General features: G+C 38.6%; 1 protein-coding gene across 2 annotated transcripts in view; it reads left to right on the top strand.

Moving 5' to 3' along the window:
- Positions 1 to 8,261, top strand: part of CFAP74 (cilia and flagella associated protein 74) — a 3,161,205-nt gene that overhangs the window by 698,271 nt on the left and 2,454,673 nt on the right. The window lies entirely within an intron of this gene.

Genomic DNA, 8,261 nt, shown 5'->3' with positions numbered 1-8,261 from the left:
TGCATCCTTTTCAGAAACCAAATTGGGTCAACAAGTTTCAAAAGTAACCTTTTCAAGATTGTATTTCCTTCGTCTGTAAAAAGCTGGGTTTGGTCCTTCCAAAGCCCTTAAATGTCAATTCAGCTAGGTCCATGGTGACTTCATCAGCCTTCCTATCCAGAACTTCCATGGACGATATTTGGACAACTGCAACTAACCCTCATATCTTTATTATTCATTAGAAATTTGATCTAGTTTCAAGGGGAAGAGCAGCCTTCAGCTCTACAGTACTCACGAATATCCGTCCATAAAGTCCACCCAGGATTCAGGTAGCTGGGGACTGTGTCCCATATGTTGAGGAATGAATGAAAATTGACATCAGATAAAGAAGTTTTGTACTCACCATAACATTCCATCGACGTTGTCCATTTTCATTCTTCCTTAACTTCCCTCACTCCAGCCCCCTACCATGTTTCTTTGATGAGTTCTGGAACAGCAGGAGAGTGCCACAGGAACCAGGTTCCTTTTCTTTGCACTCCAGAAAGTGATTTTCCATAGTATGTAAAATATAGCAATGTTTTTTTTGGGAGCTGTAAACAAGATCTGGAGAAAGGGGGGACTACACTTTTATGGTTAAGGGAAGAACTCAAGAGTTTGTGGTTTCCAAGAGCTGTACAATAGAGGCCAAGTCAGATCTGAGAATTGGATCCAGACCCATATGTTGAGAAAGAATGAAAATGCAGAGCACAGATGGAACATTATGGTGAGTACATAAATTATTTTTATACCACCTAAATTGTACCCATACGTTGTGTGTGTGTGTGTGTGTGTGTGTGTGTGTGTGTGTGTGTGTGTGAGAGAGACCTCTTCTGAGGTTGTCAAATATTCATTTAACAGAAATATTATTACACATATTATGAAGTGCAATGTTAGTTGAATGCTGTACTTGTTAAACAATTGATGGTTTGCAGCAGGTAATGTGAGGTTTCTTTTGCTAATGCCCAAACTATTGGATATACTGAAGGTTTCTGAATTAGGGTTATGAGTGTGTGTGTTCGAATCTTTGCAGGTGGGCTAAGATTAGAGTAAGAGCTAGATAAGGGGATATATTTAGTGTTGTGTGAGTATTTATGGATTATGGTTAGAATAAGGGCTAGATAAGGAGATACATTTGGTGTTTTTTGTGTGTGTGTTTTCATGCCTGTGGTATGTGAGTGTATTATATACTGCTAGTGTTAAATAAGTTGTTTTTTTCTTTTTTTTTAAGATAAGATTTAGATTTAGAAGCAGAAGCAAGGTTAAGGATAGCATGCATTACTAAATGTGGTGGTGGAGGGGAGCTCAAAGCTCCCTCAGAGGCCATGGAAAATTACATGAAACTTGGGCAGTTGTGCTTTGTATGCATGAGACAGCTGCACAGTAATGGCATTAGAGCACTGAAGCAAAAAAAAAATGGTTTGGCATAAATTGCAATGTTTGAGAATTTGGGTCGAAGTTGATATCAGACTCAAGCAAATGAAAAGAATAGCAGAAAATGTAGGACATATCAAGAAATGTAAATGCAGTGTGAGAAGCCATGATTGTTACAAAATAAAAGGTAATGTTTATGCTTTGCATTAGTGGACATTTATTGGAAAAATGGATAATGTTTAAGTATCAGTAAACAAATGAGGATTCAGGTGAAGTGGTTTTGACTGAGATGACTGCAGCAGCTCACAGGGCATGGGTGTCATAATTCTAAGGTACAAAATGTTTATGAAGACCACAACAGTCATGGATGTTGTGGAATGGTATTATAGGAAAGTGGAAGGTTATTGGACTCTCACTGGAAGAGTATTGGAACAACACATGATAGCAAAGAGAACTTGTCAGAAATGCTAGCACTGATGCCAAGCAGAACAACGGATATCATCCATGAATGGATGGATGGACAGACAGTCTACTTGATGCAAAACATAAAGGATGACAACAGTTTACTTCAAAGAATTTAGGGGTGGTCCAGGAAAAAAATAGGTTCATTCTAATCAGTGATTAATGATCTTTCAGGAGTGTACATGGTTGTTCTAATTTTGTCAACCAAAATAGAGTTAAACATTGCCAAGCAATTGATGAAAACAACCTTCCAAAAAGTCTTGGAACCAATAAGAAGAGGGAATCCAGGGTGAGAGCTTTGAGAAAGAAGATGAAGTGAAACAAGTTGAGGTGTAAAATCCACTACTCAACAGTGAACACCCATCAGTTTCATTTCAGATAATAAGTAAGAACAAAACAGTAGTAGTAGTTTGGCACTGGAGTAATGTAAACTTTAAGAGGTCAGAGGACAAAGGTAAGCACAACCTGTTTACCTCAAAAGAACCGAAATCAGTCAAAGAGAGATGAATACACATTAATTCTCTAATAGAGAGGAACACACAGCATTATGTAAAAGAAAATGTGAAAAACAATTCCACAATTTTAACCAGCATGTTTGGTCAAAGACGCTTTGTTGGCTGCAGAGATGAAGAAGATAAATATAAGAAGGAAAAGGAAGGGGGGCATAATAGATAAAGTATGCTGTAACAAGGAAGTGGGTAATAATACATGTTGGAGAGATATCTGTGCACATTTCAAGGAAGAGGTGAAAACAGGGTCAGAAACAGTTCTTCAAACACATAGTTGAAAAGAAGGAGGCTTTGTGAAAGCTAATACTAGTGGAGAGATTGCTTTTACTCAAGACTGAGGGTTTGATTCTTTCTACCTCCATTTGCTTACAGTGTGATTATGAGCAAGTCACTTAACCTGACAGTGCTCCTGGGATCTGGAATAAATATGACGCAGTATAAGTCTATTTTAGCAACTAGAACTATATGAACTCTAATGACTGGCATTATTGACTAACTTTACCATGTGGAAATCAGAAATTGTGTGGACATGAAGCAATGGGTATGACACACACACACACACACACACACACACACACACACACACACACACACACACACACACTCATACACACACACACACACACACACACACACACACACACTTACATGTACAAGGCATCTTGCACTTTCATCTGCAATGTTTTTAGCCATAATCTGACCATGGTCATTCCATGCTCCTGTACTGGAGCTGTGCATTCTGCTACTTACTTTACTTGTGGAACCTGAGTTTTGTACTGCTACTACTACTACTGGCTGTAGTATGGGAAGGGGTGAACCTGTGATTTCTGCTATATCCTGTACTGGCTATACATCAGTCCATGGAAAGGGGAGATATTTTTTTTTAAGTTTTTATAAAACAAGTCATGGTATAGGCTCAAATGACTTAAAATTGAATTTTGTTGGCTGGCTATGGACTCCCCTGAAGCTGTGTGCTCCCAGTGGCCACTCATTTTCCCCTTTTATTATCTGCCACTGGCTGGGGTGCATCATCCCATGGGTATAGATTCCAGGGAGGCTGTCATTGTACCACAGCACAGATCCCTTGTGAGACCACAAAATGAATATTGTGTACTGTTCTCTATGTATTTCAGAAAAAGGAAGTATGTCTGGTGGAAAATAAATACAGAGAAAAGCCAAAAATTATTTTGGAGTAAAAGCTAAGGTTCAGAGTGAAGCTAGGCACATCGTCAGTGTACACTCTGGAAGAATGAATGAAAAGGAGAACATAATATTGACAATATTATAACTGGGGCAAGAGTGGGACACTGGAAAGAGCGGTCGAGTCTGGTAGTTGATGGAACATATTTCAAGATGGATAAAAGAAACCTTTTTTCATAAAGAAGGTGATGGATCATTAAATTACATGACAATAGGATATTGTCAGTCACGGGCAAGTGAAAGCTTCAAGATAGCTTTGGACAAGGATGAATGAGGCAAAGGTTGGAACAGATGCAACAAATTGGCAAACATTATATATAGTGGTGGCCCTTTCTGGAAGTATCAGCATTATCATTATACTTGGATTTAAGTCTGAGACTCAATCTAGCCTTTATAACAGTGGAAATGTCAGCAGCACCAAGGTAAGGGAGATTTTTTTTCTTTGAATTATGTCTGGCATGTACTCCAGAGGATTATGACCCTCAGCTTTTAAGGAGTTGCTTCTCATAGTCAAAGGTACAAGATTTGATTATTTCTACCTTTATTTGCCTACATTGCAACACTGAGCAAGTCACTTAACCAGACAGTGCTCCCAGCTAACCTCTCAAAGGGACAACTGTGTCCAGTGGGGTTACCTGGTTATCAAATGTATATGTAAGAATAGGCTTGACATAATCAAACATGAAAACAGTATTCTCTTTGCATATTCCTAGAAGTGCAGCCATATTAAAGCAGGACTATATCTTCATTTTATATTTCACATAGGTTCATAGGTTCATACTAGGCTATCTGCCTGAGGGCATTTATAAGCCTAGCCCATAGTTTTGTGGCTTACGCCACCCCTTTAGTTTGGAGAAACTATGCCCATTATTTTGCTGTGCCTCTGTCGAGCAGTGACACTGAGGTAACCCCTGGGGTGTATCTGCGATCTCCCATCCATTGGTCAAGATTCCTCTTGAACAAGGCCAGCGAGGTGCTCTGCCTCACATAATCCGGGATTTTGTTCCACAGCATAGGGAGTCTTTTACATGTACTTTCAGTATGTGCAATTTCAGTAGAAAGGAATGCTTCTGTAAAGGATGCACATGAGCTCAGTCAAATAACCTTCAGGCCAAAGAACTGATAAAGATAAAATGTGCTAACAGGGAGTGTGGAACATCTGGTACAGAAACGGCACTTGTTTAGATAGCACAAGGCTTGTGAACCAAAGTTAGAGAGACATGCAGAACTTGTAGGAAATATATAGTGTTTTAGTATTGTGAACGATTCTTTCTAAAAAGAAGTCAGTTCAGTTTAGAGAAGACAGCAGACAGTTCAGTTAAATTCAGTTTGTTACTGATATTCAGGAAACTGAGTTCAGAAATTCAACTTTGTACAAATACTGAAGAGGTTGAGTACAGAAGTCAGGTCAAATGTCCAGCAGTTCAGAAACTACAGAAGAAAGGGCAGCTTGTCTTAATTCTGCCATTACACAGAAATGAACAATTCTGAGTTCAGAATTACTAGGGACAATGTAATGCAGTCTGTTTCAGTTTATCAGCACTTTATTTTGAGACAATAAGAACTGTTCAGATTTTGTTGAAATATTACATCTACCTCCAGTGTTTGTTGCTATAACATAATAAACTGCCTTTATTAAACTCACAGTGAGTAAATACTTTTATTTTGAAAAGTACAAGAATATTTGGCACATAAAGGAGAAACTTAAGCTATTTGGCATTTGTCCAGTACAGCACAGGGTAATTTATAAAGACACTTATTCCAGTTCTTACAGTATAAAATGGAAAAATAAAATGTTCACTAGAGTTAAATATGAAATATTGAAGAATGTAATAGTGCGCATAACTAACATAACAAGACAGAGAAGCAGAATTAAAACAACTGATAGTGTGAATGGATTTTTGTATGTTCATGTGTTGTGCTACCATGTACCAGGCTAGCTGTCATATTATTATGGAAGGACTGATCACTGGCAATAATTAACATCATTGCAAGGCTGTGATGTATATGGGAGGAAAGGTTAAGAAGAAATGCACTGTGAAGGAAGAAAGAGACAAAAGTATTAATTTAGAGAGAGGAACAGATGTGTTATGTGCAGGGATATTCTTCAGCCTGCCGACAATAGGAGATGAGTATTTTAGGTAATTGGCAGAAAAATTGGGCTGCAAGGACAAAGCATTCAGAAACATTACACCAGTTTAAGATGTACATGGCATCAAGGACAACTCATGACACTGGCTGCTGCAACCCCCCCCCCCCCCCCCGTTAAAAACAAACACAAAATATTGTATAAAAAGATTCAGAAAACTGACTATTACTTTTCATTTAATAGTCAACTTACTGACTTGTTTTTCAGCTGCACAATACTCTACTCAATCAGAACTCAATGCATGCATGGAGTTATTTGAGACTGGAAAAAAAAAAAAAAAAGAGAGAGAGAGAAAATCTCCTTAATTCACTTGGGCTGTTTTCAAAACAGACTGACATTAGGATTATTTCACCAATCCACTCACTTGTTGAGAACATCAGACATGTGTCTCAACAAGAATCTCACTGGATTGCTTTATGAAGCAGTAAGGAGCCTGTGACAGCTGTGCCCTGGCCCAGCAATCAAGGAGCCTCAATCTTCACCAGTAACACATGGGAGGGCGTCTCATATAAGAGGAAAGGTTAACCAATACACACAGTAAAGCACAATTTCCCTTAAGTGCACACAGAGCTCACAGTCAGTCTGGGGCTGGTTGCTCCCTTACTCCCCAGGTTCCCAATAAGACTCCCCACTGGCACAGCTTTAGGGTCCAGATCTCAGCCTAGCTGGCAAGCTAACCTCCAGTACCCTCTCTGTCCCACCAGTGCTACATGTCCTTGCCCAGGTAGCTGACACACCACACACACTTTGAGATAAGTATTTATACAACTTCACAGACACTCCTGGGAAAGGCTGACACAGATTCTCCAACTGTGCCCCTTTTACTCAGACTATACGGTAGAAATTACTGCCACCACCAGCTAATACTTATCTGCTACCCAAAGGCTCTTAAAAGGGTGTCCAATTATTACTGTGCAATATTATTATCCAATTGGTAAACGTGACTAAGCAATCAAGGCTTATTGGAAGGGCTTATTACAGGATCACTTTTAAGCATGCAATGTACTCTAGAGCTTACTTATCTCTACACAAACCAGCCACAGGTAAAAGGTTTTAAAATATTTAATAATAAATAATTAAAACACAAGACAATACTACTACACCGCAGTGATATCTAAGAGTTCAGAGATCACACACAAACTTAAAACAATACAGTAGGAAAGTTCTGATATAACAGAAAACACTTAGTCTAACTTTCTTCTACGTTTCTAGCTATTACTACAAGAAAACATACTTCTAAGATACTGCTTAGATAAAGAGAGCATAAGGCAGTGCTGAGAGTTGGATATCAAAATCAAAATGCTTACAGTCTCTCTCTGAACAATAGCTTTTAAACTCACTAACAAGCATCTCTGCTGGGCCCTCCCAGATTACATCATTTTGACACTTAGGTTTTCCCAGTATACACATTGCATCATTTTGACACTTAGTCTGGAGTTCCCAGGCCAAAAGGCTACATTATTTAACAGTCTAACACCTGCTCAGGAAACTACAACAATAAAAGACATTTCACATGTACACTTTAGTAATTATTCCTTAAGTTAAGACAATAGAAAGAATGTGTTTAGTTAACCTCTTCGGCACAACTATCTAGATCAAAAGGGTATACAAGACATAATTTTAACTTCAAAAGAACAGATGTGAAATGTTTGGCTTAGTTTTCCTTACAGCAGATGGCAATGTTGCTACAATCTTGAAGTTCAACATTTTATAGTGTTTTCTTTCATTTAAAAAACAAGCCTGTATTTTACATTTATATTTACAAATTATAGAATTATGTATCAAATTCTATTTGACTAGGCTGGCAGCCTTTGCCCATCTTCCCCCAATCTTCACAGAGCCCTTATTGGCTGAGGCTGCCTCAGGTGACAAGGTAGCCTGAGATGAAAACAAAAGGAGTGATGGTAAGAGTAGAGGCACTAACCCAGGAGCTATTTTTATTTTTTCTTTTAGTATATTTTTTCATTTAGTATATTTTTTCAAACAGGTACTTTGCCTGTAACTGCCAACATGTATGTGTATGTCTGGGTGTTTGTATTCAGGGGTGCAAGGCATAGATGCTTTCAGATAAATTTGCAGAATGTCCTTAATATTTTGCTTCATTATTTTGGTCTTTTCCTCTTAATGGTTGTGTTTTTTTCTGGTAAATTCATAAGAACTGCTGTCAGAAATAATGAGAGGCATCTGAATTTTAGACTTAACAGGAGTCTGAAAAAACATGCTAATGCAAGGCCTGCTATTCTTGTAACTTTCTAAGTGTATAAAGGCAATAGCTGCCAGGCGGATGAAGTTTCCAGTCACAGACATACATCTTTATAGGTTCTAGGCTATCTGCCTGAGGGCATTTCTAAGCCTAGCCAGAGTGTGTCAGCTTTCGCCGCCCCATTGATTAACTGATCCTCTGTCAAGCTTCATACCGGACACCCACCCCCTCCAATTTAAGGCGAACTAACCTATAAACTAAGTTTCAGAAAGTCAGCCTTTATCCAAATGGGCTGCCCTATCTATACAGCTGCTCGGAACTTCTTGAGCGCTTCATACTGGACACCCAC

The sequence above is a fragment of the Protopterus annectens genome, chromosome 2.part1, assembly GCF_019279795.1.
Source record: "Protopterus annectens isolate FY-2018-M chromosome 2.part1, PAN1.0, whole genome shotgun sequence".
NCBI classification, from domain to species: Eukaryota; Metazoa; Chordata; order Ceratodontiformes; family Protopteridae; genus Protopterus; species Protopterus annectens.
This window is presented reverse-complemented; position numbering and strand designations above follow the sequence as displayed.